Here is a 26,755-nt window from a genome sequence, read left to right as displayed (position 1 = left end):
GTTATTCATTTTTTGGATGTATTCATTCGTGTTCATTATGACTATAGCGTTACCTTTATCTGCTTTTAGAATTTTTATGTTTTTGTCTTGTTTTAGGTTTTTAATGGAATTAATGTCTCTTTTTGTAAGGTTGTTTTTTAGTTTTCTGTTTTGTGAAATTATCTTGATGGTTTTGTGAGAAAATTGTTTGAAAAAATCGTTTAAGATGTTGTTTTTTAGGTGTTTCTGGAAAATATAAATTTGTAATTTTACCTGGGAAGTTTGGCTGTTGGATGTCAATAAAATTATTTGAGTTGTCTTCTTTCTGTTGGTTGTGTTTGGTTGTTTCCTTGTTTTTCTTCTCTGTAGAAAGTATCACAAGTCTCCTGGCTAGGTCTTCTAAACATGTTTTGATTTCTATGGTTGGAATGTACCTAGGTGCTATTGCGAAGTTGAGTCCTTTGTTAAGTAGTTGTTTTTCGTCTGTGTTTAATTGACGGTCGGATCTGTTAATTATGAGGTTAGTCAACGGTTTGTCGTTTTGGTGTCTTTTTTTTTTTTCCACCGAAAAATCACCCATACTGGACTATACATTCCTTGGGACTCAGCACATGAAACAAAACAAAAACTCAACATACTAAGAAACCAAATAAACACAGCCATAAAACTATGCTCACCAGATAAAATTAACGATGAATTAGACAAAATAAAACAATAATTCATCAACATCAATAAGTTTCCTCCACAAACCGTAGAAAACATTATACGCACACACCTAGACAGAAAGCAAAATCAACCAACTAAAGTAAATACAGCTCACGAATCAAAAAACCACGAAACCATATACTGCTGTATACCATATATTCCTGACATCAGCAAACAAATAACCAACATTTGGCAAAAATTAGTAACAAAATATGACATTCCAGTTAATACCAAATTTATTCAAAAACCAGGCACAAAACTGAGGTCTATACTATGTAAAACTACACTGACAAACACCACACCAACATTATTTATAAAATACAATGTGATAACTGCCACGACTTCTATATTGAGAAACAAGTAGAAAATGGAAACCAGATTCAAAGAACATAAAAAGTCACCTTCACACGTTTTCGAACACTGCAAGTCAAATAAACACAACATAACTATAGAAAACACTCAAATACTAAATAAACAAACAAACATAAACAAACGCAAAATTAAAGAAGCCTTACTTATACAACAACTTAAACCCAAAATAAACCAATATAAAGGAACGCCTTTATACCTATATTAATATAATAAAATAAATAAAATTATATATTCAAACATCTAATACCGCCCTCTACATTTCGACACACAGTTACACAACCCCTTTCAAACATGTGGTCAGCTTCCGGTCAGTTACCTCCTTCTTTGTGAACCTGACGATGACCAAAGAAGGCCGAAACGTTGTTCGCTCTTCTATGTAAAATATTTTCTCAACCCAAACGAGCCGTTTTTGCATATAAACCCTAGTGGTAGGATCTGTATAAACTAAATGACATTTAGGGTACTTATATTGATATAGTACAGAGATTTGATAGATCTTTATGTATAACAACAACAAAAAAGACATTATTTTATGTACACTAGTTTAAATACACATCTCAGTTCTACTTGCGAGTAATTTCGATGGATTATTATTTTTTAACCAATTTATTATCTCTATTGCCCACTTTCCAGTATTATATGGCAAAACTACAATAAACTTTTGTTTCGTTATTTCCCATGTGGACGATATTAGAGGAACCTTTTGTTTAAGTAATTACGACTAGATTGACTTATGATGTTTGTTACAAAAGCTTTTGTGTTTTTCTATTAGGAGCTCCTTCAAGTTTTCTATCTCTATATGAAAAAAATCATAAATTACCGGTTAACACACATTCTCGATGAACGAGTATTTAATCAAATTTTCCTTAAAATGGTATAAAACTTTCAAAGTTAGAATATAATTGACCCAGGGGTCTTTCTGCTGATAATTTCACATTCAATTTTTGCATCATTGTTATGAAGAGTAGACCTGAAAACGAAAAGAAGTTTGTGATTATTTTGGTGCAATAGTGAATTTGATGTTTACTGTTGAGGAAGATTAGACACACTTAACCTTTCGATAATGATAAAGGTATCATCTACATCGGCTTTAAGACAGTCCTCAAGCCACTCTTTTGTTGTTGTTGTTGCTTTTTCTCATGTCAACAAACAAACGCATTCGCACGAGATGGGAGTGACATCGACCACATAGTGACGCCATCCGTTTTATCCTATACTTCCTTATTAAACCAGTAATAAGATTCATGGTACCATAACTCATGAACTCTTGAAACACAAGTTTAGGAAATCTCATCGGCTTATTATCATTATGGTACACTAGTTATGTGTACAAAGTTATAGTCTCATGTACATCTTGAAAATTTGCAGTAAACTTGTTACTTTAAACGTTACGTTTCGTTGAAAAAAAAAGGCACACAATGTTACAGATTGTAAAACTTACACCCTTATGGATTCAAAATATGTAAAAATCTTTTGACATTTAAAAGTATATGCTACCTTAAGTAACTGAAACGTTGTATCAAACCCGTAATAAGCAGTACCGTTTTCTGAAACGTGTAAAACTAAATTTATAAGTTATAGTTGTTTGTAAATAGATTAACAGATAGATACTCTTGAAAAACAAAAACTTTGTTTGTTGTTAGATGCAAAATTGGTCCATAGAGTAACTCTCCATTGCCTATCACAGCAATGGATGGCAGTCACATGTAGAACAATCTGCGCTAGCCGTTCCTAATTTAACAGTGTAAGACTAGAGAGAAGGCAGCTAGTCATCACCACCCACCGCCAATATTGGGCTACTCTTTTAGCAACGAACAGTGAGATTAACCGTCACATTATAACGCCCCACGGCTAAAAGGTCAAGCATTTTTGTTGCTACCTTCATATTACGAGTCGAGTGCTTTAACCACCAGACCATGCTAGGCTTGAATGGTTGTGTTTAACGACACCTCATTCGATATTTTCTCCGTAAAAGAATAATATTTCTTCGACTGTTTCTGTTTCTCTGTTTCTTCGATGCCATTATCTTTTAAAACTTTTCTTCCTATTCTTATGCTGTTCAATGTTAACCCATTGTGAAGAATACCAACTTTATTTTTCATTTTAATACATGCAGGTATGTTTTGAAAAAAAAGTTATTTAAAAAAATGTTCACCATCTGTCCAACAGAACGTTGTGAACCATAAAATATCATTCATTTTACTTTTTATGGCAGCATATATCTAAAGGATCTTGTAATTGGCCCCCTGCATGGCCAAGTGTGTTAAGGCTTCGACTCGTAATCCGAGGGTCGCAGATTCGAATCCCGGTTGCACCAAACATGCTCGCCCTTTCAGCCGTAGGGGCGTTATAATGTGACGTTCAATCCCACTATTCGTTGGTAAAAGAGTAGCCCAAGAGTTGGCGGTGGGTGGTGATGACTAGCTGCCTTCATCTAGCCTTACACTGCTAAATTAGGGACGGCTAGCGCAGATACCCCTTGAGTAGCTTTGCGCGAAATTCAAAAAACAAACAAAACAAACACATAATTGGCCCCACAGTGGCACGTCTGCGGACTTACACACTAAAAACCGGGTTTCGATCCCCGTGGTGGGCAGAGCACAGATAGCCCATTGTGTAGCTTTCTACTTAATTCTAAACAAACAAACAAACCAAACAAAAAAAATCTTGTAATTGTATTTATTACTTCTGGAAAACACATGTTGCTGTCTCAAACTTTCAATTATTGACCAAAGAGAAGGGTCCCCTCATGGCCAGATGGTTAAGGCACTCGACTCGTAATCCGAAGATCGCGGGTTCGAATACCCGTCACACTAAACATGTTCGCTCTTTTAGCCGTGTAGGCGTTATAATGTGACGGTCAATCCCACTATTCGTTGGTAAAAGAGTAGCCCAAGGGTTGGCGGTGGGTGGTGATGACGAGCTGCTTTCTTCCTGGTCTTATACTGATAAATTAGGAACGGATAGCGCAGATAGCCCTCGTGTAGCTTTGCGCGAAATTCAAAACAAATCAACCAAATAAAAAGAAAACACAAAATTACAACTTAAATTAACCAATCCCTATAAACTAATTGCCCTCATAAATATTTTTAAAAAATGTTAATAAAATGTACAAGATTTATTAGATTTAATGTGCAATGAACCCCATAGTATACTTCATTATTATCTTTTAAAAATAATTAATACTGTTTATCAAAGGCTTTCAATTTTCCGTTAGTTATCCTAATCCGGATAAGTTATTTGAAAGATAAAATAATTATACATAATTGTATTCATAGCACTATAATCAGTCAAAAAATAGACACCATTTGTCAAACGAAAAATACTTATTTTTCCATCGTCCACATTTTCAGAAGAGAAAGATAAGATTCTTTTCGCATTGCCTTGTGCCCACGCATTACAAAGATAAATATTTCAAACTACTCTGAGCTAGCTGCCTCAAATAAGATACACGAAAAACATTATCATGTAAATTGAATAAACCATCGTTTTCAGTCACTTCCTTATTGCCGTCCGAATGTGGGAGTATATCCAAACTAGCGCTTGTTGGCAAAACACAGTATGTTGCTGAACACATTTGGACAATTATAACTAGCAAATGATAAAATATAATTTAACTATCCCTAAGATAATTCATGAATAATTTATTTTTTACTCTCGTTAAGTGCTATCAGAAATAAGTAGCCAAGTATTTACTATTTAACGCTTTTTGACAACAGCAGCTTACGAAATGGAAACTATTAGTTTACATTGATCTGAAACAAGTTTGTAATATTTTCTTAATCTAATGTTAAATAACATTTTGAATTAATAATAACTTCTGTTCAGAACAACCTACCTATTTAGAGCAAAGCTAAAATTCAACTTTGCAATAATAGCGTGTGTGTGTTTTTCTTTTAGCAAAGCCACATCGGGCTATCTGCTCAGCCCACCGAGGGGAATCGAACGCCTGATTTTAGCGTTGTAAATCCGGAGACATACCGCTGTACTAGCGGGGGGCACAATAATAGCTAATTGAGTAAAATTTTATTTCGTTTTAATCATAGAGATTAAAATGAATTGTACCATCAGTTCGCTGTTATCAATATTTTCGGCCATAATCCCAAAACACCACGAGGTTCGACCAGCTTACGAAATTTTGGCTAGTCCAAAATACATATATGCTAATCTAATAATGCAAAACAAACACTGTAATCAAACTAAAATATTAAAAAATTGAAACTGAAAATTAATGAAATTAGATATATAAAGTGTTCTAACTAATACTGTTATTGAAAGTACCATTAAAACAATAACGGGGTATACTTTACCTACGGAACCCAAAAACACTAGCTGTAGGCTTCAAGTATTTTGGCGCAGATAGCCCTCGAGTAGCTTTGTGCAAAATTTAAAGAAACGCAAAAAACAATTCAAGTATTTTGCGCCACATGTGGGTGAAAAAAATCGTTAGTTTACAGTGATACGTAACGATCCTGTAATATTCTTTTAATCTAATGTTAAAATCTTGAATGACTTGTTACTGTAATTTTCTTTCAGTCTAATGTTAAAATCCTTAGAGATTTAGCATCACATGCTTGGGAGACTTTTTAATGGCTAGCGGGTCCACAAACCACTTGCTGGAGAAAAGTATTTTACAAGCCGACTGATGTTTCACCATAGTACTAAATGATCTTTATATCATTCTTACAACAGACGTACGAAGCATATAATGTAAATAATCAAGTAGCATTGGCAAAAGTAAGCCTTTATCGCTAGGAAAAATATTTGTTCGTTTCGAAATTCCACGCAAAGCTACACAACGTTACCTGCTTATAGCCACCCCTAATTTTAAATTAATAAACTAAATGGGAGGAAAAATATTTGTGAGCGCATTTCAAACGATTGACTTACAGTAATATAATCCACGCACACATGACACGATGCACAATTTTAAACTAACAAACAAAAACCGGATTTCCAGGTAATATCTTCAAGAGGGCTAGATTGATGTGTTCTTGTACAACGAGTGTGTGTGTTTCTTTGTCGTTGTTGTTTTTTTCCTACAGCACAGCCACTTAGGGTTGTCTGTTGTGTCCACCGAGAGGGTCTTACCTCATATTTTAACATTATGTCCCATCTATTATTAAATGAAGATACAACGTATAAACCTATACTCTTGGAAACGAGCCAACGTTACGACATCTCATAAATAATCAAACGAGTAAATAAATCAGGCAGCAACAGATCAATAACCTTTACAAACTGTTTAGGTAAGTAAACCTACAGAAGAAAAGTTGCAAATGTTCTAAAGATATTGTTGAAGCTGAACAATAAATTACTTGAAGTAAAAAAACGGATCCACAAAACTTGGTCATACTAATTGTCTTATGTGTCGGGCTTATAGAAATAATAATACAAAGCTTTAGTCAAAATACTTGTGTAGTAGCCTTTTCTTGGCCTTGAAAAGGCCTTGATTGCAGCCTACAGCACAACTGACTTTGGTTTTATATGGAACTACTATGGGGTATTGCCCTCTAGCTTTCCAACTTCTTGCACAACAGGAAAGCTAATATCTATATAGATGATCAGTGATGTCGAGAAAACCCACTTGTAGAGAAATATATATGCAAAAACGGTTTGTTTGTTTTTTGAAATTTCGCACAAAGCTACTCGAGGGCTATCTGTGCTAGCCGTCCCTAATTTAGCAGTGTAAGACTAGAGGGAAGGCAGCTAGTCATCACCACCCACCGCCAACTCTTGGGCTACTCTTTTACCAACGAATAGTGGGATTGACCGTCACATTATAAAGCCCCCACGGCTGGGAGGGCGAGCATGTTTAGCGCGACGCGGGCGCGAACCCGCGACCCTCGGATTACGAGTCGCACGCCTTACGCGCTATGCAAAAACGGCTCGTTTGGGTTGAGAAAATATTTTACGTAGAAGAGCGAACAACGAGCCGTTTTTGCATATATATCTATATAGATGGTGTTCCTCAGGGATTTGTAGCAAGCCATAGTTTACTTACAATCTATGTATCCAGGATACCAGGCATAAACCATTGTATTTCATCACAATTCACAGATGGCGTTTGTCTGAAAAAGTTCCTAAGGCACAATTTTGTTACGTCCACCAACCTCTAATTCTAACTTCCCTCAAACCAATAAGAAAAATGGCATAACAAACTGTGCATCAAAAATAATACACAAAATCTGTTTCACTAAATTACAAAAGTAAGAAATAAACGTATAGTAATATGGAACCCTGCTTCAGGTAATATGGAACCCTGCTTCAGGTTGTCATGTCAGCCAACTTCCTTGAACTCGCATAAGATGCGAGATTAACAAGGATAAAACATTTCAAGTACACCTAAAATACAATTTGGAAAAAAAAAGAAAACGAATAAATTGCCTAAGAATTTTAGCAGTCAAAAACAACTGATAAAAAAGTCATAATTTATGAAACATTCACAGAACAGTAACGAATATACTGGTTCTACCTAGCTATATTTCGCTTAACTTAACAAACCCATCAGAATTAGAAACCATTTGCAATTCAATCGTAAGCCAAATGCGGAATGTCCAAGTTATCCAAAAATATCCAGGAATTTTTAACATGACTATGTAAGACTCCTTTGAAGTAGAAATATGTACGCTATCAGTGTGGCGCCAAAAGGATAAATTCCCTGGAGAGTTTGTTTGTTTTGAATTTCACGCAAAGCTATTCGAGGGATATCTGCGCTAGCCGTCCCTAATTTATCAGTTTAAGACTAGAGGGAAGGCAGCTAGTCATCACCACCCACAGCCAACTCTTGGGCTACTCTTTTACCAAAGAATAATGGAATTTGACTGTCACATTATAACGCCCTTACGGCTGAAAGGGCGAGCATGTTTGGTGTGATAAGGATTCGAACCCACGACCCTCAGATTACGAGTCGAGTGCCTTAAACACCTAGCCATGCCGGGCGTGCCTGGAGAGAGATAGTTTCGTATACATGACATACACAAATATTTTGTCACACAAGAAAATATAAGGATAAAGTATTATTGAAAACATTTATCAACGTGTGTCACTAAGCACGTTGCTTTGAACAAGACCATTAAAATGGAAAACAAGATATGAAATTTGTTGGAGAATTAATTATTTTCTTTCAATCATAAAACGTTTGATCGTACTCACTTATTTACTTTCATTTGTTGTTGTAAGTTTTCCTTTTAGGTAAGAAAGGCAATGAAAAAATATGTTGAATAGAGCTGATAAAAACCCGATGGTGAATTATTCATTGTTTGATTTTGTTATGCGCAACGGTGAATATTGGGCAATCTGCGCTCTGTCCGCTGGAATATTTGAACTTCGAATTGTAGGCTTCTGTGGTTTATGATTTATGAAGCGATACACTTGTTTTGTTGCTGAAGTAGACAAAAAATATGTATTCACATATCCCCCCTGGATGGACAGCAGTAAGTCTACGAATTTAAAATACTAGAACAGGGGTTCAATTCCTTTCGATGGATGCATCGGATAACCTAATATGGGTCACCATGTAACTGACACACGCGTAATCACAAAATATCCGTGGCTGGTGAAAGGGTATTAGTAAATAAATATTTACGAGATATGTTAAGAATCGGCGCAGATAGCCTAGTTGCTTTGCGCCATAAAACGCCAACCCAATCAACCAATGTTAAGAATCGTAAAAATTACAAAAGTATTTTTGAACGATACGAAAATCTTTTCTGTACATCAATATAAGAAAAATGTGTCCACCTTTTAATGAGTTATTTTTTTCATAATATTTTTTCTATAGATGCTTACTTAACACTCAACTTTACATAATTATACGTCTATGAATATTGTATGGGTATACATGAAATCACAACGTTTTATAAACATATAATTATACACGTCTATGAATATTGTACGGGTATACATGAAATCACAACGTTTTATAAACATATAATTATACACGTCTATGAATATTGTACGGGTATACATGAAATCACAACGTTTTATAAACATATAATTATACACGTCTATGAATATTGTACGGGTATACATGAAATCACAACGTTTTATAAACATATAATTATACACGTCTATGAATATTGTACCGGTATACATGAAATCACAACGTTTTCTAAACATATAATTTTACACGTCTATGAATATTGTACGGGTATACATGAAATCACAACGTTTTATAAACATATAATTATACACGTCTATGAATATTGTACGGGTATACGTGAAATCACAACGTTTTATAAACATATAATATTTCACATCTTTGAATATTGTCAGAAGCGTAGCAAGGATTTTCAGCGCCCGGGGACAAAGTCAGTTTTCGAGCCCCCTCGTGACAAAATGTAAGCCATAAGGGGGTCTGTCATGTTTTCCTGGAAATTTATGATTTTAGAACATGAAAACCTGCATTTCGTGGCCTATTTTTATGGTATAAAGGAGATGGAAAAAGTGAAATAATTGAGTCAACATTGATACTTTGAAGATGTAATTGAATAACAGAGAAGGACAGAATGAGAAACAAGAATGTGTATAAACATTAATGCAGAATTATTTTATACTAAAATAATAATCAAATATAACATTGCGAAAACTTAAAACATTACTTTGGATATAGTAACCTAAAAAGTTAACATAAAATAAAATAAATTGTTTGATATAATGCTTTGGATGTAATTATGTAACTTGAAAGAGAAATTTTTCTTGCCTTTGCTGCTGCAAAGGTATCGATTAGTTCCTCAAAATGTATGCTATCGGTAATCTCTCGCTCCACACTCAGCAAAGCCAAGGCTGATAATCTTTCCTGTCCCATGGATGATCTCAGGTAAGACAGGATAAGTTTTAACTTACTAAAAGACCTTTCACAACTGGCAATAGATCTTGCAACAGTCAGTATGATCTGCAGACCGACTCTCAGATTTGGAAATACATCATCCCCATACTGCACAATGAAGCGAAGCAGGTCCTCTGGTGTCGAAAGCTTAACATCATCCCTTGTCTTGAGTAGCACTCGGCAGTCCATTATTTCACTAAACATCTCCAAGCCATCCAAGTCTGTATCATAAGAGCTTCCCATAAAAATGCATATCTGTTTCAAGCCATTCTCATTAGTTGTGGATATCAGATGTCTAAAAGAAAGCCAAAACTAAAGTCCAGTTTCTTCAAGCTAATGAATCTGTCTCCCATTTCTGTGTGTATTTTATCAATCATACTCTTCATCAGTCGCAGCATTTCATTTTCTGCTGTGGGTCCTACATCCTCTGCTGTTTTACCGGGCATTTTTTTCTTCTTCCTTTGCCGTCTCTCAATTTGAACATCACAAGAACTGCACAGTTCCTTTGCTTCTTTAAGAGAATTCTTGCATATGGAATCACTGTTTTCTAGGAAATATCCTTGTAAAGCCTGAATATCTTGAGCAGCATTATGAAAATTCATGGTGTGGTCCCTGAAGCCTTTTCTGAACCCAGTCAATCTTGGCAAGTACAGTATTCCAGAACCGAAGAAGAACCAAAAACTGAAATGTTAGAATCCGATGTAACAACTGAACTGCATCACTTCTTGTATCTGAATTTTCCTCCTGATCTTTCTAGTAGTTCTGCCAATAGTTCTAGTTGATCATGTATTGGTTTAACAGCTTCTACTCTGGCACTCCAACGAGTTTCTGTCTCCGACTTCACTGATACACCAAGAGCAGTTTTCAGCCTCTCACATCAAAGAGTTGATTTCAATTCATTCCTAATTATGTAACATCAATTTGGGGCCCCCAACCCCCGATGCTGCACCTGGGGACAGGTGTACCCCTTGCCCCTCCTAGCTACGCCACTGAATATTGAAATCACAATGTTTTATAAACATTATTATTTTGAATTGTTCTGTGTTTCAAAAACAAAACTTTTCTTTACACCATTTTCAGGGTTACAAATCACAGGAGGACAATGATTTTGTCGAGTTTTGATTATTAAATATATCAAACTGTTGCAGTTTTATGCTGTTCAACTTTTATGCTTTGCTTCTTGCAGTGCGCTAAACTTACGCAGCAGTTCTGATATTTATTGATTTAACCTCTCGAAACCGATGCAGACTTCGCAAGTTGATACTTGCATATTAATGTTTGTGCCTGGCATGGCCAAGCGCGTAAGGCGTGCGACTCGTAATCCGAGGGTCGCGGGTTCGCGTCCGTGTCGCGCCAAACATGCTCGCCCTCCCAGCCGTGGGGGCGTTATAATGTGACGGTCAATCCCACTATTCGTTGGTAAAAGAGTAGCCCAAGAGTTGGCGGTGGGTGGTGATGACTAGTTGCCTTCCCTCTAGTCTTACACTGCTAAATTAGGGACGGGTCGGTGCAGTGGGCTAACAACCTACTCACTTAAATACTTGTTGAAGAATCCGCAAGAGATTGCGGCCCTATGTTCCTAGATGGAATCTAATGGTGATAACTAACTAACTATTAATGTTTGTAACTCGTCCAGTTTCTAATACTCTAGTGTTCTATACCCTACATACAAGCAAATGCTCATACTAACTAGTATCAGAATACAAAATGGCAATGAATGTATATATTAAACAGTCACGGGCGAATACATGACGTAAATGCACGAGGTTAGGTATATTATATAATAAGCTAATTTATACGCGAAAAAAAATAGTGCAGAAGCTCGGTCCATGTTATAAAATTAATCACTTCATTTCTTAATGCAAAATATAATATACTGATGTTTGATTATTTTATTAACACTTTTGATAAGTTTCTAATCAGCGTGTATTTTTTTTTACTTATTGTACTTCGATCAACTTCCATGAAATCCACCTGCTTCGCAATTTTCAACTACGATTTCAAACATTAAAGATAGACCCGTATTTTGTGTTTTTATTAGATTTCTAAGTTAGCCGAGACATTCAGGAATTGAAGTGCCACCCAGTGGCACAGCGGGGTCCGGCATGGCCATGTGGGTTAAGGCGTTCGATTCATAATCTGAGGGTCGCGGGTTCAAATCCCCGTCGCACCAAACATGCTCGCCCTTTTAGCCGTGGGGGCGTTATAATGTGACAGTCAGTCCCACTGTTCGTTGCTAAAAGAGTAGCCTAAGAGTTGGCAGCGGGTGGTGATGACTAGCTGTCTTCCCCAGTTTTACACTGCTAAATTAGGAACGGCTAGCGCAGATAGCCCTCTCGTAGCTATGCGCAAAATTAAAAAACAACAACAAACAAACAAACAGTGGCACAGCGAAATGAATGTCTGGTTTCGATATCCATGGTGGGCAAATTACGCATAACCCATTGCGTAGCTTTGTGCTTAACTATAAAGAAACGCGGATTTATGTGAAGAAAAAAACCCGACAACAACAGAAAGACAAGTAAAACAACGGAACACACAATTGAAGAAATCGGAGAAAGAGAATCGGTCATTTAACAACTTTTCTAACTTCGTACACAAATTTGCCATCGTTTGAGGCAAAAATAACTGGTGGGCGCCATTTCAAACTTTTATTATATTCACATTCGATAAGACTGAATAACAATAAGTCATTTTACCTCGTCTTGTATACCAACCGTATTTGAATTTCCTGAAACTGGGTGCTGAATGCACAGTAATCTTAAAAACAAATATTATCCGCTTCTTTAAAATAGCAATGTGTAACTCACGAACCGTGAACTAATTAAACATGCAGTACGAGGTACAGGGCGAGTTATTGACAATTAAAGAAATAATCACGGGCTTGGTCACTCATATATGAGAACCGTCGAAAAGTAAGCACTGACCCAGAACCCTAGTGAGAAATGTGTCAGTAAGGTCAAGGGAAATGTGTATTATGGTTCAGGAAACTAACGAATACGTGTGTAATTTAAATGTGTCGATAATTAGAAAGCATTTATAAAGTTACATGAGCAGCATTTCTCAGAAGAGAAATAATATACTTATTACATGGGCACAAATAAGCGATGTCGTCAACCGCTTAATTATAGAAACGTAATTAAACATATAGATGAAGGTTTGTGAGCCGGACAATTACATCTGTGCGAGTGCATCTATTCTTTTAATAATTTTCTGTAGTACGTCGTTATTGAAACTTTTGTTTATGGTTTTAATGTAATAGTTACACTTTTTTTTTAAGTTCTCTTGGTAAAACAGTTAGTCATTGCAATATCAAAAACATATTACATTTTCTACAAGAGTTTTGACGGTTATGACCATGTCCGAATATTAGAAGTCTTTTTACCTGATTGTCTAACTTAGACAAATGTCACTCAGGTTGAAAATATCATATTTCCATCTCGTATGATGGAATGGTAAATGGAGTTTTTTAAATATTTTTCCACAGTCTCCTCTCGCCTTGTACATTCAATGTTGAAGGAAAAAAGATAGAAACAAGATATGCGATTTTGAAACCGTTTTACGCGTCATGATTGAAAAAGAAACGTTGTATGGAACACTCATCTTTTGCACGGTGTGTGGTTACTGATAACTTCCTGCACATTCAAAAGGTGAACTTTACACTTCGTGATAATTAATTAAAACTAAAACCTTTGGGTGTGTTACACACACACACATATATGTATGTTTGTCCTACTGGTTCTTCTCTTTATAATTTTATTATGAGTAGTTTTTCCAGAACGCTTGCTTATTAATTCCTTCTGTCATGTAAGTTTCTTGTGTTTGAGTCGTTGGTGGCCTCTAGTGACCTTGAAATACAGAGTTTGATTTTTTTTTTTGGTGGATAGAGTGCAACTAGTCTGCTGTGTAGCTTTGCGCTTAAAACAAAGATATTCCTTGGTTGAAACAGAAAAACAAGTTACTGGATTATCACGATCTCTTTCTACCTTAAGATATGTCGTTGTGGCTGTATATATAAACAGCGGTTAGTTTGACTGACAAACGGCCGAATGAAGATAAACTAAATAATTAACTTAATGTAAAGTACGAAAAAAATTGTTTCAAGACCAATAAAGAAGACACCAGTTCAGAAAGTTTCAGTGTGTGGCTGGATATCTTTTGTCTTTCGCAAAATTTCAAAAGGTTACAAAAGTTTGATGTGGTGATGCTATTAAGTACTAGAAAAATATTTGAAATGAAACTGGACGTAGTAAACGATTTTAAGTTTACCATGTCAGCGTTGGATAAGGGTTAATCTGTTTGTTGTAGAATTTTTGTGCAAAGCCACCCCTAATATCAAACTGATGGACTGTACAGTCAACAATGTCTACTGCGACGACTCATGGCTGACCAAATAAGAGAAGTTTGTCGTCATTGTTATAGGCCCAAAGCGCGGATTTTTTTTTTTTTTTTTTACAACGGATCCCAAATCACGAATCTTCAGGTTCTTTGGGGTAAGGTTTAACTTGTAAAACCGTGCAGTAAGAAACACTGTTGCGCAACTGACGTAAAATATTGATCCATAAATTCATGTTTACGTTTTCGTATAATTACGATCATTCAAAGGTGGTTTGCACTGATGATTTTTATAATGATATATTCTGTAAACTGGTGTATTAAACTATTAATATTCATCATTTAAATAATTTTCATTTAATAGGTTGAAAAATTATGAACAGAAAATTTGTTTGAAAAAGTAAAAAAAAAAAAAAAATACTGTCTCGAAATAGTATATCTATGTAAATTAAATCTCTTTAGTACTAATTAAGCCAAGCTGGAAATCCCCCACATTTCGTCATTCGAGACGAAACAGGACAACAAGCATATTATTACCTCGACTGGAAATAAGACAATGTACAATTCTGTTACACAAATAATATCCTTACGCCATTCCGGAAACCTCTCGACTTTCTTAGTTTTCGTGCACCCCTATAAACTTTAACTGACAAGAAGTTGGTTCCCAGTATAATAGGTACTGGCTACTACATTACCCTGAAGGGCCTCAGGATAATCTTAAAGTTAACTCAATAGTAAATTAGAATTATTGTGTGTTCATGTCTCTCACTACATTTAACGCTTCTTGAGATTCAACTTAAAAGCCCGGAAGGAAGTTGCTGTTACGTGTGAAAATTTGATCAGAATTAGGCCTGCAGATGAAATACTGGGCTAATCGTATGTTGCTCGCTTTGATACACTCATCGCTCGCGTTTCACATTGTATTAAGTTTGCAAAATGTATAAAGTGTATAAATGTAATGTTCTAGGAGTCCCTATAAAGGCTAGCAAGTGGAAGCGGAATATATACCTGTACTTAGTTTTATATCAAGCTAGGATGTACTGTACAACGAAGCCTAACATTGGCGAGAACACGCTATGCTTCAATCAATAAGCAGGATCAGCATTGCGCACCCTATGAATTTTTTTTGTCGATTTTAAGGAGAATTAAATATAAAATAAATGTTTAACAAGCTAATTCGATCAACAGACTACATTGATTCATGAAAGATTATGATGTTATATTCTTGTGGAATACAAATAAAACTAAACAAATCTTATTTATTTTCACTTCGCCCGGAATAGCCAATTGGTTAGAGCGCTTGCTTCCTAACCTGAGGGTTATGGGGTCGAATCCCCGTCACATCAAATATGCTCCTCCTTGCAGTCGTGGGAGTGTTATAAAGTGACGGTTGGTAAAATAGTAGCTCAAGAGTTGGCGGTGTGTGTGATGACTAGCTGCTTTCTCTCTAAACTTGTCCTGCTAAATTAGGAACGGCTAAAGCAGATAGCCATCGCGTAGCTTTGTGTAACATTAAAAACCAAACATTTTCCCTAATGTACTAGCTTCATTTACTAAGAAGCAGCGAACGTTTGCAAAAAGAAAAGTCCTTTGGAGTGTGTGGTTTTATTTTTTTGTCCAGAAAATTAAGATTTATTGATGAAAGTAAAAGTGTTTTTGGTTAGTCAGGGACAGAATTAATATTGCCACTCTGGAAACAAATTCACGACTACACGGAGACCGCGTTCGACACTGACTTTAAAGTTTGGGCACTCTCATAGAAAATTCATGTTACAAAACTGCTTGAAATTTACCATAAAGCTAAACGATAAACTCGAGAGCTTATAACGCTAAAACTCGGATTTCGATCATTGTTGTGGACGCAACGCAGATAGCCCTTTTAGTAGTTCTGCACGTGAAAAACGAATAAAACAAAATGCAACCGTCACACGATATCGCTGACTCTGTGTTAGAATACCCTGTCGCGGTGTTGGAAGATTACTCGTTGTTTGTGCCAAGGCTATTTTATAGTTTATAAATTAAAGACACGAGTATCATACCAATGATATTATCAGTGTCGAGAATTAAAGTGAGTTAACACACAGATGATGACAAGCCCTTCATTAATTTTCTTTTGAGATGTTATAACATTTAAACAATGTAAAACATATTCAAGTTGAAATAAATATAAAACAAGTATTATTGTAATTATAATCACAAGAACTTTGAGATATCTATGTATAAATACATCTATGGCTTACCTTAACGTCATTCATACGATACAACTTCTTCACAAGACTCCAGACAAAAAGGGCCATGACAGGATCAAAGTTAAAATCAACGTTTAGTCTTAAGTTCTGTACAAAGTTTGTAACGTCAAATAGCCTTCATTTTTCCAAAGCAAAATTCGTAATATGTAGTAATGCAATTCGTGTTCCTTCGAGCGTTTGACAACAACATTCTTTTTAGTTCGAAAAAAATATAGAAAGTCATTTAGAAAAAAAAGGCCTAAGGTGGCTGCTACTAAATACCCTCTCCTTCACACGAAGTTAGAACAGATAGCATTCTAGTTCAGCAAAAGTTTGATGTAAAATCTTCTACATACACCTACGATGGAGAATGTGATGAATCGTTTTATGATCGACCAATGAGCTTCTATTCTCATCACATAACGTGTCGTGCTTTTCACATCCGGATTTTGGACAAGTAAACGATAGCTGTGTCACTTGTTTTCAGGAAACTAACGATTTCCTTAGACCATTCCGGTTTTCGTTCAGAACTAGGGCAACTAATAGAGAAGCGCGTAATTAAATATTAAAGAAACTCTAAATAATAGTACATAAAAAACAGCACTTAGACTACAGTTGAAAATTTCAAATCATTATTTTATCGCGCAATAATTGCTACAATTTTTACATAGATGTAGTTAACATTTTGAACTGTACTAGAACGTTTTCTGTTAATAAAGAATATTAATTATTTTTTCACATAAATAAAACCTCGAAAACTTGTAGAAGAAACTTAAATACATTTATGATAAGATTTCTAAGCCAGGAATCAAATGACCGAAGCTTCTCGAAGCTGCAGGCATGTGAACCATCAATTGCCCATACCTGCTCTACAGCCGTTCTACCACATTACGGTCCTGCCTTGGGCTAATTTAGTTTTACATTAGCAGGTAGAGGATAGAACATTTTTTGACTGCTTGAGGAAATTACGATAAATCGGTCGTTGTTAGGACTAAATCAAGAATTGGCAGGAAACAATGAAGCAATTGAAAATTATACACGTAAAGCTAACAAGTTATTTCACTTAAGACTTTCTGGCAAACTATTTGACGGTGAATCATCTAACTGGTAATCATTGGCAATTGGTTGGTGCTATTGTTTATAGAAAAATGTTAAATAAACAAAATGCATATTGTAACCCTGAAACACATGTTAAAAGCATGCTTCTCTCATGGACACATTTGGGATTTTTCTAAAGAATAATTCTAATAGGAACGTCACTGGACAACCAGTGTTGCTGAAAGCATATTGTTATACTTATTAGGTAAGTTTGACTCCCGCAAGATGTGTTTGCAGGTATATTTTTAAGTAATGATTTTGACATGAAGACCTTTTAAAGAACTCTACAAGTAGTTCACTAGGTGTGACGTATTTTTTTATGCATACTTAAGAAGTGCCTGATTTTTTTCTGGGAAAGCACAAGACAATATAGGGACTATACTCAGTACAATCTTTATTTTTAATTATAAATCTGAAGGTATTCAGGAAATACGGTTGTGTTGTGTGCCCAAAACAACCTGTTACAGGACACACCGTGTGTTATTAACAGAAGTATTAGTTTGCGTAAAATTCTTATCAATCCTATATCAATCGCAAATTCAATCTTTTTTTTTTTTGGCTTCAGATTTTTTTTTACACTTAAGATGATTTTGATTAGATTAATTGTCAGGTGTAAATAATATTTTAAAAGTGTTTGTGTTATTTCACACTCCATAAAATACAACTTTAAGAGCTTATTCCTGACTATCCTCAAGATATAAACGTTTTTGGCTGTGTATTGACATGATTGCATCATGTTTTCAGGCGTAGGGTACTACACTCGCAATCTGCGGGTCGCAGGATCAAAACCCGCCGCTGAATAAGCTCGCTCTTTCAGCCGTTATAATGTAACGACAAATCCCAATATTCATTGGTAAATAGTAGCCTAATATTTTGTGTTGACTAGCTGTCTTCTCCTTCGCCTATCACTTTAAATTTGGGATAGCTAGCAGAGGTAGCCATCGCGTAGCTTTGCGCGAAATTAAGTATACAAAGATTGTTTGTTTGTTTTTTGAATTTCGCACAAAGCTACTCGAGGGCTATCTATGCTATCCGTCCTTAATTTAGCAGTGTAAGACTAGAGGGAAGACAGCTAGTCATCACCACCCGCCGCCAACTCTTAGACTACTCTTTTACCATCGAATAGTGGGATTGACGGTCACATTATAACGCCCCCACGGCTGAAAGGGCGGGCATGTTTGGCGCGACGGGGATGCGAACCCGCGACCCTCAGATTACGAGTCGCACGCCTTAACACGCTTGGCCATGCCGGGCCAGTATACAAAGAAACGAATACTTTTCAAGCCTGGCATAATATGGTGGTCAGGACATTCAGCTCGCAATGTGCATGATGCGGGATCACTATTCGCCGCTGCACATGCTTTCCTATTTAGTCGTTTGGAAGGGGGTTATAATGCGACGATTAATCTCACTGTTCGTTTGTTGCTTTTTTTTTTTTTTTTTTAACGGGAAGTTAGAAATTACGACTTGCACCAGATGGCCTTAATAAATTTTCTAAGAGAGAACAAACAAACGTATTAAGATTTATATTGGAAATATATGTCATCTATATGTCTTTGAGGCGTATATATATACATCTAGTTGATTCATATGTAACAAACTAGGCCCTACTTCTCTCAGTGATTTTCTTTTTTTTTAGAAAATTAATATCAGGTACATTTGAATAGCTTTTATAAAAATTTAAAGCATACCTTTTTAATTTTATGGTATGTTAGGTTTCATTACACGAGGGCTATCTGCGCTAGCCATTCCTACTTCAGCAGTTATCATCACCCACCGCCAACACTTGGGTTACTCTTTTACCACCGAATAGGGGGATTGAACGTCATATAATAATGCCCCCACGGCTGAAAGGACAAGCATGTTCAGTGCGACGGGGACTCGACCCCGCGACCCTCAGATTACGAGCCTAACGCCTTAACCCATCTGGCCATGCCGAGCCACTGATGTTGTAGAACTTCTTGTAACTCGTATTTTCTGCTGTACCACTCATGTGTGAGATAAAAACGACAGACCAATTTAGTTTGGACTAATATAGCCCATTATGTTCGGGTCCAACCTATTTTATATTATAAAATGAGATGGCATTACAGTTACTAGGTTTAATTAACTTTCTGATTCACGTGGTTACATTACCTTGTAAGACAGACAGTAACACTAAACCATACAACATAATGTCTCCATTTTATCATTGCTGGCATATGCTAACAAGATCAAATTTCGCGAAATAAACACCACTAATTTAAGAAGGCCCCTTTCTCTGGGCCTGGCATGGCCATGGTCACTCAACTCGCAACGGGTGTGTTGAGGCATCAAAACTCGGCTTCGAACATGCTACATTTTTTGTTGTATACTTTGATGGTCAATACAACTATTCGTTGGTAAAGAGTAGTTTTACCCCCCAAGGGCACAGAAGTATGTCGGGGGACTCACACCACTAGCAACCGGGTTTCGATAAGCGTGGTGATCAGAGTACAGATAGCCCATTGTGTAGATTTGTGCTTAAATAAAAAACAAAAACAAAAAAGAGTAGTCCAAGAGGTGGCCGTGGGTGATAGTGATTAGCTGCCTTCCCTTTAGTCTTTCACTACCAAACTTCGAATGGCTAGAGTGAACAGTAGCGTGAAATTCACATCAAAGCAAATCATTCTTATCGGGCAAAAAGAAACAAACATATAACCAGTTCCAGCTCTAGCTTTTATTAACTAGAACGACCAAAGAGACAAATAATGGGGTCAACTCTAAAATTATATTAATGGAGGCACTAGTTTAGGGGAAAAACGCTAGTCCTGCAGATAAATTAACAAATCTTAAATTAACGAAAAAAAAATTCTTGTGGTACAAAGACTTTAAACATATTACGTACAATACGTGTCTTAAAATTATTGATGTACATAAAAAGGAATAATCGTTTATCAGGTAAAAAATAAAATAGATAATCCAGCAGTTCAGGTAAGTTTATGTGCAATAATATTTTATATTTGCTAAAATAAAAAAAAAACAATCCCTTGTCTTTCAATCCATTCTATGAGATAATTTTTAAAAGATACGAGAAGAGGCGGTAATGCCAACGTTTATTAAAAAACTGTTAAACAAAATTGGAGTATCATGTGCAAATGTGAAAATTCATTCTCGGTTAAAACATTTTCTTTACTTAATGTATGGTGATAATCTTTTTTGTTTGTTTATTTCCCAGTAAAATAAATAAGAGAACTTAGAGGAAATAGTTTTTTTTCCATTCTCATTTCATTTTACCTAGTGCTTGATAAAGAAGAACAAGACAAAAATTATATCATTCACTTTTATGGACATTAGTTATAGACTCTGCTTATGTAAATATCAAATAAATAAAACCAATAGAAACATTACCAGCAAACAAAGAGACTTTCTTCTTGTTATTCATGCGCATAGGTAATAGGTTATGGGAAATGTTGTACACATTATTAAATACCTTCCCACGATCATTTCATAAGCTATACATTATCTTATACATTATCCTGTTTCCGGGGTATTTACACTATCGAAATTTTTAAGCACGTAACATGCTTAGGCAAAGAAATGAGGTAGTTGAACCCCACAGGCAAGTATTTAAGCCTCGTGCCAAAAGGTGTATTGCCTGCTCTTCTGTAATCACTGTCACACAACGCATCAAAAGCGCGGTAAAAACTGATTAACGTGCACTCGTGAATTTACCGTTTTTCAGTCTGTTACTGTATATGTAGTATGGACGATTGTATATATTGATTTTACGTACATATAAATTTTTAAAGTATGAACAAATTATTATTTTTTCCCTTACAGAATTCCACAGTCACTCTTGGGTGTAACAGGAGGTGAACAATATTACTAAGTAATCTACACTGACTTCAGCTGATAGGATCTAACACTCATCAGATGGCGTGAGAAGAAATGAATAAAATATTTATTTCGTTTTTTATTTATTTCTTGTTAAACGAAACTTCACACTGGGCTTTCCCAAACGCAGGTTTAACGACACGTGAAAGTATAATATTCATTTAACCTTGACATAAGGCATTCAAGAAATGATTAGATTAATATCAAGAAGAAAAAACGTTTAAAATGCTCATGGAAAATTTAAGAATCGTGTTGTTGATTTACCTCTGTAAATCGGTGGACTCAGCAAATAGTCCGAGGTGGCTTTGCTAAATTAAAACATACGCACCTCTGTAAAATTCGTTAATTAGGCAGGAGTTTCTTTCATTTTGACAACTCACCTTCTCCATTGATTACATTTCCTGGCCTTTGTTCTTTTTCGTTCAAAGTGGCTCTTCTTCTGTTGATACAGCATATAGTCTGACGAGCGTTTGATGTAGGAAAAACATATATTAACATATGAAAAAAAAGCTTTTATCGCCATCTGCCGACTAAGTAGATAAATATTTAACAATCACCGTGCAAACTTGACACTTTAGAATAGTAACTTTAACATTTTGTATTTATGACAAAGATACTAAGGCCGTTTGATGACGTTTCTAATTTTGAACCACTGACCAGAAGGAAGGTAGCCAGTGAGCAGTACCCTACTAACAAACATCCAAGCTAATTGCTACTCTTATAATGCATTCACCAGTAAAGTGCTAGAAATATTTTGTGGTATTACACGGGCTCAATTCTGGGTCACCAGCTTCTAAATCACAGAGCTATGACACAGGACGAACCCACTTTTTTTTTAAAAGAAGCAGTACGTTAAATCGTAGACAATGGATCTGAATAATGTCTAATTAGGACACTGTATAATCTGTAACAAGAATCTACAGAGGAAAATATAATAATAACAAAACAACCAATCAAAGAGAAATGACAATTTATTGAGAGTTTGTTTGATACATTGGACAAGAGCAATACACTCCAGAAAAAGTCTCTGGTTCCAAGTGTAAGAGGCAAAAGTAGACACTTTAGCTTTGATAGATGAAACTTGGTAGATTGTGCATGTTCTGGGAAGGGAGAGTATTAACCCTTAAATTACTCGTATATGATATGTTTTCACTATCACTAAAGCCCACCTGTTACATCACATAATCAAGTACTTTTACTTTTGAATGATACATCATTCGGTGTAAAGAAATCTCTGGGAAATGATGAAATTATTCATTTTCTGTGTAAAATGTACAGTAAACCCAATAGTAACTAGAGTGCTTGATTGAGATATTGATAGTGTGATATATTTTGTGGGAGTCACAGAAATCCTATAACCAACTAAATCATGGACATAAAAGCAAGTTGGTACATGAGTAATTTAAAAAAATGTGTTTACAGAGCAGGTGGAATATGGATCATATCAGTAATTACAGAATTCAACACCGAAGATGCTTGTTATAATGCATTCACCATTAAAGTGCTAGAAATATTTTATGGTATTACACGGGCTCAATTCTGGGTCACCAGCTCCCAAATTCAGAGACACAGGGCAAACCCACGTCTTTTATAGAAGCAGTACTTTAAATTCATACTCTTTACGCCTTGTTGTATAACTACAGGCAAGTTTATCACTTTTGGGGTTGGTACTTCACACAAAATGATGCAATGTTGAGTCTACCAGGAGAGATTCAGGAACCAATCCGAGAAGAACATTTAAACTGAAATAAATTGGGAAAAACATAATTGGTCAAATAATTTTTCTTTGATAACAGATGGCTGTTTTTTATAACATAATGCAAGAAAAAAAAAGAGTTACTGTTGATTTTTAATGAAGTACTGTCAACCAGTGACGTAAGTTGAATTTTAAAATGACACGAATATCCTCTGAGAAAAATCGTAATCTTATACTCGTAAGAATTAGAATAAGGGATCAATATATATATATATATATATTATGAATCTGCATAACTTTCAAATTAAAAGCAATATAGATTTTAAACATTTCAAGATTCACCCTTTTACCTAAACTAACACCTCCAAAACCTAGGGTACATTTTGCATCCTACATCATAGTTTGTACCCTGGGATTTTTAATTATTACAACGTTTTTTGTTTATTATTTTTAGATTTATTTTTGTTTCGTGTTGTTTTTGGGTTATAACAAACAAATAATATATATATATATATATACTACCTCCTTAAATGAGGTAGAAATAGGTCTAATGAAAAACAAATTAGAGACTTATAGATACTTGAACAAATATTACAACACCTTATTTTAACTCATATTTTTTTTTTACGTTTAAGTTTCACTGTTTGCTTCACTGTGATAAATAGTACACTAAGGAAAGAAGATCGCACTTTGATAACCAAGCACCATGAAGCAGCATATGAACATTTTGATAACCAAGCACCACGAAGCAACATATGAGCATTTTGATAACCAGGCACCACGAAACAAGATATGAACATTTTGATAACCAAGCAACACGAAGCAACATATGAACATTTTGATAACCAAGCACCACGAAGCAACATATGAACATTTTGATAACCAAGCACCACGAAACAACATATGAACATTTTGATAACCAAGCACCACGAAGGAACATATGAACATTTTGATAACCAAGCACCACGAAGCAACATATGAACATTTTGATAACCAAGCACCACGAAGCAACATATGAACATTTTGATAACCAAGCACCACGAAGCAACATATGAACATTTTGATAACCAAGCACCACGAAACAACATGTGAACATTTTGAATATTAAATTAGTTTGGACTAAATTTAAATATTTTTTCAAGCCAAAATTCTTGTTTCAGGTGAGTAAACTCACCTAGTAATAGCAAGTAACACTTACTAAGAACTTCTCTAATTGTTGAAATCTTGCTAATAAGGCATGATTTATAAGTGCAACGACATTTAAATAAATAAACAACATGTCAGCTAAATCATTAGACTAAGGAAACAATCGTGTAGTTCATAGCATATATGTATCTTCACTGGTTTAATATTTTATTTTGGTTCCATGTAAGTTCGAAAGTAATTTATACTTGAATAAAGAAATACAACTGTTTACTCTGTAATTTGATTTTGCTATCCTTTGTTTAAGCCACATTATTCAGTAAAGTAGGCTACACTAATAACTTAATAGTGATTAATTTCGTTCCACACATTCTATAAATATCTTATGCTTGAACATCTATGCCCAACAGATAATACTCTGTCGGAATGAGTCAAGTGTTACATGTTTAGAAGCGAATCTCTCAGAAAATTATTTTTGATTAAATGTAATGGAGTAAATGAAAAACCAATTTAAACAATGCTAATATTAACCTCGTTATCAGGTTCACATCTAATTAGGCTAAACGTGCATTATGTGCACCATACGTTTTGGACAGTTGCAAAATGCGAATCGTCACGAATTGGTGTTGTTTAATTAAGATGGCACTAACTCAACTCTTACTGATGCCTGTTGTTTAGTGATTATGTGTATGGGGTCATGTATCAAATTTAGGTTGACATCCGTGTACAAAGACAAACTGTGTAATAAGAATTTAAAGCTGATATTAATCATACTGAGTTCTTGGACAACTGATTATTATACCAACAGTAGAATTAGCGCTAAATCACCATAATACTTCATAAGACTTGATAAAATTTCCAAGCTTCATTTCTTTTATTGGAGAGTATATAAAAGAGATTGGGCGTGCGATTCAAGATTCACGAAATTATATACGCATTACACGTGACTTAATATAACCAAGGTAATACAGTATACTTTTCATTTCTAAAAATTATACTCCATATTTCTTATTTTAAAGCAATACAATTCTTTTTTTACACTCTTTACAGCTGCTTATTTTTACTACAATGCTACACATTGGGCTATCTTACATTCCGTCCACCGCGAGGAATTGAACCTGGGATTTTACAGTTCTTACGCCGTAAAGTTACAGCTGATCCACCGGCGGAACACTATATAGCTATAAAGAAAATTGATATAGACCCTCAATGTATATAGTGTAAAAAGATACTCTAACAGAAGTTAATGTTTCGAAAAGCATATTCCAAAATAACAGAATAAACCTTCTATGACACTAGATTTTAGAGGTACGTGGGATATAAGCCTAATATAACTTTGTGGCCAGGCTGTGGAATTGAGGGTCCGAGGTTCGAAACTTTGATATTTTGCAGAACGTGCACCGCACTTTCATCTGTGGGTACATTTTGAAAATAACGGTCAATCCGGTTATTGAGGTCAAGAATAGCAGTGTGTGTAACAATTACTTAGAATGTTGTGTTTGAGCCTTGGCATCTCTCTCACCTGATCACCTTTATAATCTCTGTATTCCACAATGCACCTTTCTTTAAGGCGTTATATGGGTTATAAATGAAGTTAAATCTTAAAGTCATGGTGGTTTAGAACGAAATTAATATTTACAGTGTAATGGAATGTGTAAGTATTGTTGAAATCTGGAGACATAGAACAAAAAATGAAATCACCACGAGGAAATGTTCCAGTTTAATTAGGGGAAGGTTTCGTTATAGGTGTTGATAAAGTATCTCTGAGTTTATTGGTCCTCTTTGTTTCTATAACAGTAAACTAAGCCCCAAAGTCATGTTTTGGGATGACTTTAGGATTTGCATTTTAAATCACGTAGCAGAATATTTTCATTTGAAGTCATAATTTAAATCTTGTAGCAGAGACATGTAGCAATTTTTTTTTAGCTGCGGCATAACCGCTCATTGAATAACTTTGAGTTTTCTTGTTGTTGTGTTTTTTTTTCAAGTACAAACGTTTAGCTCATAGCTCCATCTCTTAACCCATTTCATATCTAATTACAGCCGTGGCTATTGAGGATTCCCTCTTGTTTTCTTTGGAGTTAAATTCAGATGACATTTTTATTTTATTTTATGTCATCTAAATCCTCTTGTAAAGGTTTGAGATGATGTTGGTATTTTAATTACAAAACAGAGAACAAATTCCTGGTTTGTGGTTACAAGATAAATTGGAACAGACACATACACCTAAAATATTGTTTTTTTAGATTTTAAAATGGATGATGGCTATTTAATTTCTTTCTGAATGAAGCACTGAATAGTGACCCGGCATGACCAGTGGGTAGGGCGCTCGATTTGTAACCTGAGGGTTGAAAGTTCAAATTTCTGTCACACCAAACATGCTTGCCCTTTCAGTCTTGGAGGCGTTATAATATCATGGTCAATCCTACTATTCGTTGGTAAAATAGTGGTCTAAGAGTTTCTAATGGGTGATAATGCTTAGCTGCCTTTCCTCTGGTCTTACACTATTAAATT

The 26,755-nt window shown here is 35.3% G+C and overlaps 1 long non-coding RNA gene across 1 annotated transcript in view; it reads left to right on the top strand.

Moving 5' to 3' along the window:
• LOC143250796 (uncharacterized) overlaps positions 1-22,031 on the top strand; it is a 179,549-nt gene extending 157,518 nt beyond the window's left edge. The window contains exon 3 of the long non-coding RNA XR_013028362.1: positions 21,349-22,031. This is a non-coding gene — a long non-coding RNA (uncharacterized LOC143250796). The remainder of the gene's footprint in view (positions 1-21,348) is intronic.
• The last annotated feature ends 4,724 nt before the right edge of the window (positions 22,032-26,755 follow it).

The sequence above is a fragment of the Tachypleus tridentatus genome, chromosome 5 (genome assembly GCF_004210375.1).
Source record: "Tachypleus tridentatus isolate NWPU-2018 chromosome 5, ASM421037v1, whole genome shotgun sequence".
Classification (NCBI taxonomy): Eukaryota; Metazoa; Arthropoda; class Merostomata; order Xiphosura; family Limulidae; genus Tachypleus; species Tachypleus tridentatus.
Note: the sequence above shows the minus strand (reverse complement) of the source record. Positions and strands in the feature narration are given on the sequence as shown.